Genomic DNA, 14,213 nt, shown 5'->3' on the forward strand with positions numbered 1-14,213 from the left:
ACAGAGTTCTACAAGTCTTAATTTGCCTTTTAAAAAGTCTTCAGAGACATTCAGGTCCTGATTTGTGCTTCTATCAGAGTCCATTTATATCTCTTGTTATAGGCATCATGTTTTATTGTAATTATTTATTTACTGTCTGCAGAGTACTAAATGTTGATTTCATGAAGGACCCATTTATCATTTAGTTTTGTTTTCCCAGTGTCTAGAATAACAATGGCACATGATCAATACTAAGTAAATGAATTCTCATACTGATGGGATATCCCCATCCTGTAAAGATGAATGCAACCCTGGTTACTATTTCTTGACTTGGGATCTTGCTAGAAATACAAATTCTAAGGCCCCACTCCCTGACTCCTAATCAGAAAGTCTGGGCTTGTGTCACTCCAGGTCATTCGGATGTACATTAATATCTGGGAACCACTGTTTTTGAGAATTGCCTCAGTGGGAAGTAAACCAATGAAATGAGGTTTGTTTTAAAAGTCAGGCCAGCATAAGAGCCTATTTTAGGATCTCTTATCATTCCTTCTTCCAAATAATCTTTATAAAAAGCTTCAGAACCACATACGTGTTTTTTGGTGTTAAAATTCTGATATGCAAACCTATGTTAGAGGTCAGCAAGCTTTCTGAAAAGAGCCAGAGAACAAATATTTTAGACTTTTCAGGGCATATGTCCTCTGTCATACTCAATTCTGCCATTGTAGCATGCAAGTGGCCACAAGTAGCACAAAAATAAATGGGTGTGTCTATTCGCTAGTACAACTTTATAGATACCGAAATTTGTGTTTCATATAATTTTCATGTGACGAAAATATTCTTCTCTTGATTTTGTAAGCTATTTAAAATGCATAAGTTATTCTTACTTTGTGGACTGCACAAAATTAGGTGTTGGAGTGAATTTGGCCCACAAGACACAGATTGCCAACACCTAGTCTATGCAATAATCAATTAGCAACACAATTTTTCAATCACAGATATTGACTCATTATTTGAGCATTTAATATGTGCCCAACAAATAAGCAATACAGATGAAGTTCTTGTCTTCAGGGAATTTAAGAATCAAGAGGGAAAAAGACATTAAAATTAGTCAAATAAACAAGATAAATGAAGGATACCTCAGAGTGCTATAGGAGAGAGTAATAGATGAACCTAATTTAGGTGGAGTATGAAAGGCCTACCGGAGGAGGTACTGTTTTAACTGAAACCAAAAGAGTGAAAATGTGTCTATTATGAAAAGCCAAGAGAAGTGGGTTACAGGCCAAAGAACAGTAAGTGTAAAGTCTCTGGGACAGGAGAAGCTTGGTATATGTAGTAACTGATGAACATTAATAGATTGAAGCCCAATGAACGTGGAGGAGAGGGGCAGGGATCCACTAGAAAAGCGTACAGGAGTCAGCTAAGTCAAGGGTTTAGAAAGGGTTTTATGGAGGGGAACATAATTTTTATTTAAGGGTTTAAAGTGTCACTCATCCTTGTTGCTATGTGAAAGTAGATTTGGAGGGGAATAAGAGAGATAGGAGATGGCTTGGTGATTGGATGAAAAGATCATGTATATGTGTGTGTTTCACAAATACATGTCAGATATTATTAAATATTAATATCAGGAACCTCAGTAAACCAAACTGATTTCTCAAGCCCAAAATGATAATCCTGTGATTGCAGAGTTTAATAAACATTCAACACTAGAGAATCTGAGTAGTCTTTTGGAGGTAAATAGAATGAGATTAGATCTAAACACAGAACAAAATTTTCTAGGAAGAGAATAGAAAGTTTCATTCAGTATTTTCCATCATAAAGAATAATATTATTTATATGAATGTGGACAAGAAAAGGAGCTGTGCATTGGTAGGTAGACCTCATGAATAAATAAGCTTTAATAGTTTACTGTTCATCACAGTGAACAGCTATTCAATCCAGCTCAGTAGTGACATTTTTTTTCTATATCCAGAGGCATTTATCTAATAACACAAGCCTATTAGTAGATCTGTCTAAATTGATATTGAAAGGACAATTAAAACTAGCATTCAGGCTACAACCACTACTCAATGTGGTAGGTTAGAATGTATTGAATGTCATATTTTAAAAAGGTATACTATTAACATTGGGGCATAAATGCTAATTAGAGTAATGACTTCATTCAGCAATTTCCTTTTTATGAGGCCATTTGGATGAGGCTCTCTCCTCCACATAAAAGGGCAAATCCTTATTAATTTAGATGATTACATCATAGGAATGAATACTAAGTGAAAACAATACCACGGGCCCAGTCTGCCATTTCTTCTCCATTAAACCATGCTGCTGTTTCAGTAGTAACAAGATGAGAACACTGAAAATTTTTCTTCTACAGTGGTTCACAGGTCTTCACTAATATTCCCCCCAAACTTTCTTACTGTGAGAAAAAAAAGCTAATTTTACATTTGGCAGTTCCAGTTAAGAAAAAAAAAAAAAGAGTGATGATGAAGAATATGGACTATGAACTTTTTAGTTCACATCTTTACCTAGAGATACTAGAAATTCATTCCATGTAAGTTTAATACTGGTGAATTAAAACACTGCTTGGATAAAAAGATAATCTCCCCCAAAGTTTTATACCATTCTCTTACACTCGTGTCCTGAACAACCAATAGCCTAAGTGAGGCTGTGAGTTTCAAGAAACAATCTCTGTGCTTCAGGCTGAAGGCAGCCTGCTGAAATTCATGAATTACAACTCTCCCGACAAGAATCTTTGATGGCTCCGGGGACTGGAAATGGAACATAAAACTTTTCACCCAAAGGTCATTGGCTTCAATTTGGCCTAAACTGGTGGTGACTAAAAGTTATTATCTATAGACAGCTGTTGAGCTCCAAAATGAATTGGTGGTTTCAGTGTAATTTCTAAAAGACAGGTGTCTGTATCAGGAACTCATGATTACCTCATGCCCCCAAGGTGTATGGTTTTAGACAGGAGTCAAGGTATAGACTGAAAGGAGATATTCCATCACCTTCTAGACTTTACAAATGGCCTTTTTAGCTGGAAGCAGCAAAAAATTTTGAACAACTGGCAAGAACGTTGGTTAACTGATTGTCATTTGTAAGGAAGGGGTACATTTATATCTAAGTATAGTTTCTCTAAATATCTATGTTTGTGTTTAGTAAGATTATCTCAGATTTTGATGGAAAATGCTAAAGAGAAAATTTTATTAAAATAATTTAGACCCTTGTTACTCAAAGTATGATCTGCAGACCTGCAGCATCGGCATCACCTGGGAGCTTATTAGAATTGCAAACTCTTAAGCCAACTCCAGACACATTAAATCAGAACCTGCATTTTAAGAAGATGCACAATAAAGTTCAAGAAGTATGTCTTCTTTTTTTCATTTTTACAGTTTTTAATAAAAGCTGTATATAAGATTACTTTATCCTTGCATCTTCTCAATTATTTCTTCCTTTTATTTGCTTTTTTCGTTTCCTACTTGACAAGACTTGATTTTATGTTCAAGGAACTTTTGTGGTCTTTGTTTAGTCTAGTGATAACTACCTTGCTGGAGTGAAAGTTCACATGAACAGTTATGCCCTTAACCTTGTCCTGCTGCACTCATTTAGTGGAGATGACATATTTCTTCCTGTAAACCTGGACCACTTTGTCAGTTTGCTGTTCTTTGTAATGTCCTCGTGCAACCCAAACTTTATCCTTCTTTCTGATGGACATGGATTGAACATTGTACTTTTGTCTTAGCTCTTTAGAATGAGAAGACATAATCTTCCTGCATACATGGGGAAGTGCATTGGAATGTCTTTTATGGTTCTTGCTCTGGAGTCAGAGGTCACAAATGGATTGAACTTCATACTGGCCGCTGGCCATTCAGCAATGGCTGCAGAAGGGAAGAAACCTGCTCGTTGCCAAGTATATGTGTCTTGAGGACACATTGTACAGCTGCTCACTGAACATAGTGCAGTTAATAAACATATGTTGATGACAAAAACAAATACCTGAATACTTTTTCTGTATGTTAATTTAATAATCTAGTATTCCCCCCACTGTTTGTATTACTTATGTTGCAACTTATAAATGTCTATTATTGTCTTAGTATTGCCATTAGATTTTAAGCTCCTAGAGAGCAAGGAACTAACTGGGCATATTCTTTTTGAGTCTAATTAGTATTTTATTAATCGAATAATGGGACTGGAAATTACAAGTCTTCATCACCTTATGTTAAGCCATGCCTATTTTACATGGATACAGATAAACATAGGCTTAAATTTGGGCTCTGCCACGTGGCAGCTATGTAGCTCTAGGCCTGTTACAACATCTGTAAAACAGGAATAATAACAGTACCTTCCACATAAGGTTGCTGTGAAGAATAATTTAAACTATATGCTACATGCTTTTGCACTCAACTTTGTGCAGTGGTCATGGTTTAGTAACTGTTAAATGCTATTATTATTGCCTAGACCTGAAGAATTAAAGAAAGAATGGGTAGAGTTTCTGCCTAGGGGTCATGCTCATTTAATTGTATCCTCAATAAAGGGTACCTTTTAATCACCTGACTTTAGGAAAGGGTGAACCCATACTGCCTCAACCTTTTAGGCTTCCTTGTTTCTTACCTCTAGGATTGGGTTCTTGGGAGAACTTAATTAATACAAGGCCTAATTGCCCTAGATCATGCTAACCTACTGACTTCCTAATTCCTTGTTCAAGCTCATTGATTTTACTTTCAGAGTTATAATGGGTCTTAACTGACAACTTCGTCCAAACTCTCATTCCAGGCATTCCAGTTATATCTGCTTTTCCAGTGTTCATTCAGCCTGTTTTTAACACTTCCAGTGTTCACTATGTAATTAAGCAACCCATTCCTTTTCTGGATAGATCTTAATTATGAGACACTTCTTCTTTCTGCTGAACAGATATCTTTGTTCTCTGTTACATAAAACTAATGTTACTGATTTTGGCTTTTGGAGCAGAATAGAATAAGTCTAAAGGCTATATTCCATGTGACAGAGCTTCAGCTATTTCAAGATTGCTGTTAATGTCTTTATTATTAAAATATAGTGTTGAACAGAACTGAACACAGTGCTGGAAATAATGTTTTCCCAGTACTGAAAACAGTGAAACTATTACTTTCTTCTTGGATTTGGATATTATCTAATTATTAAATAAAACTTGAGTGACTATCTTGGGTTATACAGAAGAATTCACTTTTGGTCCGACTTATAAGGTAAGATTGCTATGAAAAATAGGATGGTTTTCAAAAAATTATCTGCTTTTTTACTACCATGAATCTTTTAAAATTTAACTAACTCGAGAAAAAGTTTTCTACTCTCACTTTCTATAAATAAATTGCTAATAATTAAAAAAATTCTTTTACTAACATCTTGTCTTACAAAAGTGAGTTCTCCTTTTAGAGGACTGGTTTGACAAGGACTATCAGTAAGCAAAAATTTCTGGACATTAATTAAGAGAAACGCTGACAGATGAGAGCTATCTTTGTACTATTAGTTAGGTCTTGTGCTAGGACCTGGCCTGGCACTCACAGCTGGGCCTTGGAGTTCTCCTGTCAAACATCAACAATTTTGTAGAACTCCAGCTTCAGACAAGGCCACTTTGTGACCGTGATGGATCAAGAGAATAAGAAGACCACCATATGCTATATCTTTCCCAATTAAAACATTAGCCTTACTTCATCCTTCCACCCTCCAGATAAGAATTATTTAGATACCCAATTAGAAAATCATCCCTGCTCCCTCAAAACATTCAATTCAGAGAAAATCCTACTTCCTTGAGCCTTGTTCATTATCCCATACTGCAAGGCCAATTCTTACATCTTTCTAATGAGATGTATAGCTGTTCCCCAAGGTCTGTGCTTTCCCAGACTGTAGTGTGTCAAAAAAAAACCCCACTTTGTTCAGCTACAGGTGAGTGCCTGATGATCTTGGGTGCAAGGCGCTGACATCTTGTTATCAAGGTAATATGTAGAATAAAAAAACTACCCAGAATTTCACCAAATGTAAAGTTAGGAACTTATTATGGCCTATAAAACATAAATATAATAAATCAATATACGATGATGCCAATTTGTGCATTAAATCCTTTAATAAGGGCCATTTGTGTATTTGTTACTATGAACTGAAAGCATTTGCTGATGGGAATCTTGCTTTTGTCTTATCTACAGATTCACTCTTGATTTCCCTCAGAATAGAAGTTAGGTGACCTTTTGTTCAGGCACCTAGTTTTAACAATAAAATCAATTCCATATTCCGCTCAGCTGATAAAGGATTGAATGTTCCACTTGACTTGCAATAGGGCCCCAGTACATCAGGTGCACATCGGAAAGAATGATTTTGGACTTAGGGCTGTTCAATGCATTTCAAAAGCTCAACCAAGAAATACAATATTTGTGAAGGTTTACCAGAGAGAAACACAGTCCATATATTCTTCTAGGTACTATAAAATCTAGAATTAGTCAGAAAACTGCTAATATCTGGATCTCATGATATTGATGCTCCATGTAAGAGCTTTTACCCAGTTGTACTTTCACAGAACTCCAAGGGACTACAGTGAGGAAAATTTTAAGTAACAGCTTTGTGATCCCAGATGCTGATGTTGCCTAATAGATTATGCTATGTCCCTCCATGCAAACTTATGAGAAAAAACTATTAGTGTTGATTTGAGTGTGTGCTGAGCATCCAGTTGCTCATGGACATTGTGGATTTTGTAACTAATCATTCTTTTTTAATGTCTAGTTCCCATAGACAGGTTAATGATTTAATTCTAGGAATTTATAGACTACATATTGTAAATATGTAAACTTCTAAAGTATACATTTTAGATTAAAAGAGGGAAATAAATTAATTAAATGGTTACTGGAAAATGAATTCAATGAGTGAGTTGGTAGCAGCTCAGATACCTGTCAAAATATGGGAAGTTCACAAGTCTTGACCTTATAAATGAAGTTCCTCTGCTTACAAATTCACCTTCTCACTGTATCTGAACAATACTTCCTTGTGTAATATATAATTTTTATCATTCACTTAGTCAATGAATATGTGCCGTATCCACTTTGGAATGTTTATTAGGAAGTCACATTCTAAATTAGTAGGTTGTTTAAAGGGCCAAAGTGGTTAATTGAAAACACACTCTTTAAATTGTTCTAGACTAATGCATACCAAGTTTATCTTTTTTTTTTTAAGTCACATTACATAATCTTGTAAACCAAGAAAACTTCTGAGTCTCTTTCACAAGATCTGTTGTTGAGCCAGATGTCTTTCTTTCACATTATTTTACAAAATCTTATTGCTTGCTTCCTTAGTTAAAATGTTCTTTACACCTACTTTGCAACTGAATTATATTTCCAGCATGGATAATCTGAGAGCCACATACATAGGTAGTACTCCTACTGTGTGTCAACCTCCAAAGAAGACACTTCTAAGGAGATTGTCCTGAGAATGAACCTTTGGGCTTTCATGAGGCACTAAGAGGGAAACTTCCCATCTAACTATTGTGCTTGAAGGATTTATCTGAAAGTTTAAAATACATTCTGAAGCCAAGTAAAAGTGGCTTTTGAAGATTTACCACTTAATATTGTCAATGAAATAAAAAGCCAGTTTGCTTTCAGCAATTTGGTTCGGCAATTCAAGTTGAAGAAGCACAACCCTAAAAAGTATAAAGAAAAAAACTATAGATTTTTAGATAGATATTTTTCTTTTTACTCAGAAATATATTACATAAAATCATCTAGGCTAGCATGACAGTAAAAGCAACCCTATTAAGAAGCTGTAAAGGTTAAAATGAGATACTACAAAGGCACTGTGTGGTGGTCTGGTTGACAAAAAGGGTGTCTGTGGCTGCCATATTGTAATTGCTTATTTTTAAAACTGTAAGCCTATGATTCATCCCAGCTACAATGAGGCAGACACAGATTACTTGTATTTGAAACATTATAGAATGTGAGGGGTACATTAAGACTGACCAAACCAAGGTGCCCCAAGCCAAAGTGGAACGTAAAGCCAGTTTACTGGCAGAAGCAAGATTTAAACATTGGACATTGAAAATACAAACAACAAATGCAAAGGGCCAGGAGCAAGTACAAAGGTAGAGTGATAAAGCCAAAGGTCTAAACTCAGTAAAGCATCAGAACAAATACAAATTGCCCCCACTAGAGCAGTGAACTCTGGGTCATTTCTGTGACTAGCAGTGGATGTTTGTGGTTGGTGTGTGAAAGGGTAAGATGGTCTAAAAACTATAAGAGGAAGAGAAAGAAAATTGATCATAAAATTGACTTTAAGGGAGAGGGTAGGTAGATGGATAAAAGGAGTCAAATATGTGGTGACAGAAAAAAAAATCTAACTATGGGAAGTGAACACACAGTGTATGTATGTATGTGTGTGTGTGTGTGTGTATATATATATATATATATATATATATATATATATATGCCTTACTATTAAAGTATACTGCTGAAACTTACTGTATTTTGTTAACAAATGTCACCATAAATAAACAAATAAATAAATAGATAGATAGATAGATAGATAATAAGTGGCTTTAAATGTAACGAATGGCAAAATTTATTCTAGAACTCAGGTGTTCTTTTCATAAAAGAGTGACAACTCAGGCTTTATAAAGTAGCAAAATGTTTTACACATTTATCTGTTAGCAATCAGTCTTGTAATCACGATATACTTTGATTATATAATCACTGTTCATAGCTTTATTTTAATTATCCCACCATAATCAATTAAAAGTTTTTCATACTACTATTCACACTATCCTAATTTTTCTCACCTATGAAGTGAAAAATTTACGGTGAACTGTGCAAAATATTAGAGGTCAGCTTGGAAATTCAACTGAGTCGCCAGCCAAAACTGATTTCAACAGAAAAATCAGTTAAGGTATGTTAAGAGAAATGTAACTGTCCTTCAAATAAATAAATGATTTGGAGTATTCTGTCATTATGTGTTACTGGTGGAAGGAAAACAGATTATATAAACAAAATAAAACTTTCTTTCTTTAAAACTCTGTCCTAACTTTAACAAATCAGACTAAATAATCCAAAGCTAAGGTAGATGATTGTCTCATTATAGCTACTGAGTATCAAGCTCCTACAATGTTTGAGGCACTGTTCTGGGTGCCTTAAAGTCATTAGTATGCTCTATAGCTCCAATGATATAGACATTTCTATAGTAAACCACACTCAGGTTACTTATGTTGCCCCATATCACAGTTACCAAGTAGCAGAGATAGCCTTTGGATCCAGAATAAATCTGAAGTTCTTTCATCTACCGTGAGACATTGCTACCTAAAATATGTTATCGGTTCTATCCCAGGAAAAATGAAAGGCAGTGGAGGAGATTCCCACAGGAAGGGGAAGGGTGGTTCCAAGCCTCAATATGAGTCTGAGCTCAGCCTTCAAGTACTGTTTCCATCAGGTTGTGACTGCTCTGCAAAATCTGCTGGTTATATTTTCTTTCATTTGTATTCCTGATAATATGTGCTGTTAAAGAACAATGACGAAGGTACTAAATTATCATTGGTAGGAAATGCATTCTGAGATGTTCTCCAGGAAGAGGAGATAGATTGGTATTGAGTCACTGACCCAAAGACAGTCTGTTAGGTGCTTCCATTTTGTTAAAAGGAAAAATAATTGGAGGCAGACTGTCATGATTACACAGAGCAAAGTTGGCTGTCTGTGAAGAAATGATTTACACACCACCAAGGCTGTGTAAGCTGTTATAAAAGTACTCCACAGAGACTCAAACACCATCATGATCATACTTTTGAGCTAATTAAGCTTCAGTCCCAAATTTGTGAACTGTAAATAAATCCATGGCCCACATGCAGCTCCTCATTCTGACACATCTCAAAATAAAAGTTTTCTTTATATGAAGAATTGAAAAAGAACTCAAAGTTTTCTACAACTGCAAAACAAATAGGCCCAATTATAATAGTTTGACAAAATTAATGGTTTCAATTAACTAGATATCTGAAACTTATTATATAGTTATTTTTCATATATTTTGATAAAATCCTCAGGTATTAGTTATATTTAATCAAGATTCATTAATTATTAAATATTTGTCCTCTTTTTAAACATAAAGTTTAAAGCAAAAATTTCTACCCAAACACTCCTCTGTAATTATTTACACAATACAGTATAACAGGTTGATTTAAATCATCATGTTATATAATTTGGATTTGAAATAAAGCACTGTTATCTATGACACTGAACCATGAAATTTCCATTTTTATATGTAATAAATGATCAAATACCAGAAATTTTAAATTAATGCAGGCATATATATGTGTAAAATGAATATATTAAATGAATACATTCATTTCACATGAAGGCATATGTATGAATATAAATACATAAGTATATATGTATACATATATATAAAATTAACTACCTGGCTATAAAACAGTTTGTGTACATGAAGCTTCAATGAGAAATGTGATAATATTATTATGAAATTAAAATGGCCAAAGACAATTTAAAACACAACTGTAGTGTTGTTAATAAGATGATTTCTGAAGGCTTACTGTTTACATATGGAATTGAGTTTATATTACCTATTTGTGTTGCTATCTGCTGATAAAAGCACAGCACATTATTATTTATAGGATGTTAGAGAAAAAAAGCTTACTATTACCACATTTGAGAAAGTCAATAAACATTTTTCAGAGATGGATTTTAAGTTAATGACTACTCTTAGATCTAGCATTTTACAGGACTCATTCCCAAATATGTTTATCTAAATACTCATTTCCATCTGCATGTTTCTATAGCATTATTTTATATTTTGTGACCTCTACTTAGAATCTTACCACTAACCATGATGGATTGGCAGAAGTTTCAGTATAATAAGATCACTTGATTATGCAAAATGTTTCAGGAAGAGTATTTTAATAAAATCTGTAAAGCTATTACTATGTTTTAAAAAAAAATTGGTAACTACCATAGCTTTAAATTCAATATATGCAAGCATATCCAGAAAGCTCTTCAATCAAAATAATACCTTTAATTTGTTTAGCACTTTATATATTTTTAAAAACTTTTCACCTATATTAAATAGATTATATTGTGCTTCACAAGAATCCACAGCAAGAGTCCAGGAAGATAATATGAAATGTGAAGAAACTGAATCTCAGTGAGATTAAATGACTTACTGGAGAGCAATTTGTGGTTAGGGAGAGAATGAGATGAGACATAAATATGGTCTTCTAATTCTTTGCCCAAGGCCAAATACACTTTGCTGATGAACTTGACCCCAACAGTCACTGAAGATGTACTGGGTTGGGAGGTGGGTGAAATCTCTTGTCATCAACAACATGGACTGATTTCTGGGTTTCACTTCTGGATTCTTTAATTTTTTTAGGGCTACTGCTTTTTATCATATCCTGAAATCATGATAACAACCTTAGCATGTTTGAATTGAAGGCTTGTAATTGTCCAAAGATGCTGACTGAAATAGAAGCATGTGTGGAAATAAGAAGAGTAAGAGGCAATGCCCTCGATTTGTAATTGGTAAACTATTTGGAGAACAGCTCTAATGGTGAAGGTGTCTACAGTCAAAGCTAAGGGCAGGCAGACTGCTTTGCTCAATATGCTCCAAATAACTTCACACATTTCCATTTCCATCCCTTTCCCCCTGCAGAATCACACTCCCCTCTTCTTTCTGCTTGAAATGCCATCCTTCCTCTGCTGGAAACTCTCCACTTCAAGATGTGGACTTGGAAGACTGTCTAGTCCAAGCCTCTTATTTTACAGATGAGGAAATGGAATCTAAATGGTTTTTACTTGTCCAAGCACACACAAAGTGAGCTCATAACTTGGTGAACTGAAATGGTAGCAAATGGATATCTTTCTTCTAGGGCAATTTTAAAGGAAAAAAATTTCTTGGATATCCCCTTCCCCCAGCCCATGTAAAATTATTCCCTTGTCTTGTCTCTAGCCTTGTAGCCGAATGACTGTACTATGAAACACATAGGGTAATTCCCAAGGCTTCTCCACCCTGCTAGCAAGCTCTCACCACCGCTGTGAAACTGTACAGAGTCTAGGTTCTGAAAACTAGAGATAACACTAGAGGGGTATTTCTACTTGAAAATACCTTTTAAAAAGTCAGTTATAGTCATATAGATATGAAAAAAAGCTCTCCAGACTACAGGCTTCTGTGGTAAAAAGCAATAATGAAGTTTGTACTCTTTGACTCATCTATTTCCCTGAACCCCTTTGCCCCTGGAAACCAGCAATATACTCTCTGTTCTATGTTTCCACATATGAGATCATACAGTATTTTTCATTCTGTCTGACTTATTTCACTTAGCATAATGCCCTCAAGATCTATCCATGTTGTCGCAAATGGCAGAATTACCTTCTTTCTTAAGGCTGAATAACATTCCATTGTCTGTGTATGCCACATTTTCTTTATCCATTCATGTTTTGTTGGACACCTAGGTTGTTTCCGTGTCTTGGTTACTATAAATAACGCTGCAATAAACACGGGGTGCAAATATCTCTTTGAGATAGTGACTTCATTTCCTTAGGATATATATTCAAAGTGGAATTCTGGATCATATGGTAGTTCTATTTTTAATTTTTTTGAGGATCCTCTATACTATTTTCCATAGTGTAATGGTTGTACCAATTTGCAATCTCACCACCAGTGCACAAGAATTCTCTTTCTCCACTTTCTTACTAGCGCTCATCTCTTATCTTTTTGATAACAACTATTCTAACAGGTGTGAGGTGATATCTCATTGTGATTTTGATTTGCATTTCTCTGATAATTAGTGATGTTGAGCACCTTTTTGTGTACCAACATACGTCATCTGTATATCTTCTTTGAAAAAATGTCTATGTATGTTTTTTGCCTACTTTTCAGTCAGATTATTTATGTTTTTATTTGTTTTTTTCTTTGCTATTGAGTTATATGAGATTCTCCTATATTTTGTATATTCGCCCTTTATCAGAAATATAATTTTCAAATATTTTTTCCTAATCAGTAGGTCATCTTTTTTTTTTTTGTTGATCACTTCTTTTGCTGTGTAGAAGCTTTTTAGTTTGATGTAATCCACTTTATTTCTGCTTTTGTTGTTTGTGACTTTGGTATCATGTCCAAAAATGATTGCTAAAACCAATGCCAAGGAACTGTTCCCTATGTTTTCTTCCACGAGTTTTACGGTTTCAGGTCGTTCAAGTATTTGTTTAGCATTAATTACCTTCTCTAAAACTTTTACAATTGACATAATGAAGAATGAATATTAAGGCTCATGTTTAAATTTATTTGGTTAAATGTGCTTTTAGCAAAAAATGAGGGATTGAAAATGGTTACTTTTGACTCAGCAAGATATTGGAAATATTGAAATCATCTTAAAGCTCAATTGCAGGAGGTCAAAGTGTAGCTCTGTGATAACTTACAACACTTTTTCCTTCAGTTCCTTCACTGCCGTTTTGTATCCTTATTATCACATAAGAGGTCATATGATAAATGACATTCTCACAAATGCAACAGTAATTATAATAGTCCCAGCTGTGACTTGATCTTAATAACTACCCAGTAGGCCTACTTGAGGGTTATCATAGAGTACTTTTGCAGCTGTTCTAACAATGAGTCCTCTGGTGCACCTTTCATCTTCACAAAACCTTATCTTCAATACACCAGGATGACTTTAAAGTGTCATTCATTTAATAATCAAGGTCATGTGCAGGATTCACTTATGCAGTCAATTAAATATACCCGATAGTCTTTTTATATTCCAAGGACCCAATTCTACTTTTTTTGTGTGTGGAATTTTGTGGCTTAACAAAATGTCATGTTCTCTGGTAATAAAGGGAAGGTTTTTCTGTAAGTGTCCCCAAGTTATTACAGAGAACATTTGTATGTTTAAAACTCAGGAACTTGCAATATGAAAAAACAAAAATAAAAACAAAAAGAAAAGAATAGTTGGGTCCAGGAGAGAGTAATTGCTTTTATTTACTTTTTTTCAGTTATAAGATTTATAGATACATTTTGGAGTTTCTTCTCTCTACCCATAGGTTAACTTATGTATTAGAGTGTATTATATGACTAATTTGAGACCACCTTTTAAACAAATTCTTCATACTTCATGAAGAAAAAGTAAAGCAGAAGGAGGTTGGTAATAGGTGTATAGTTTAGAAAAGGTTAGTTTTTTTAAGTAATTGGGGTTTTCTGCACTTCTATGGGACTTATTTAAAGCATTTAGCGATTTTAAAAAC

At 34.5% G+C, this 14,213-nt stretch overlaps 1 protein-coding gene and 1 pseudogene across 7 annotated transcripts in view; both read right to left on the reverse strand.

Annotated features, from left to right (window-relative positions):
• MAGI2 (membrane associated guanylate kinase, WW and PDZ domain containing 2) overlaps positions 1 to 14,213 on the reverse strand; it is a 1,221,159-nt gene that overhangs the window by 445,032 nt on the left and 761,914 nt on the right. The window lies entirely within an intron of this gene.
• On the reverse strand, positions 87 to 6,829 carry LOC107511524 (annotated as a pseudogene).

The sequence above is a fragment of the Rousettus aegyptiacus genome, unplaced genomic scaffold (assembly GCF_014176215.1).
Source record: "Rousettus aegyptiacus isolate mRouAeg1 unplaced genomic scaffold, mRouAeg1.p scaffold_m13_p_13, whole genome shotgun sequence".
Classification (NCBI taxonomy): domain Eukaryota; kingdom Metazoa; phylum Chordata; class Mammalia; order Chiroptera; family Pteropodidae; genus Rousettus; species Rousettus aegyptiacus.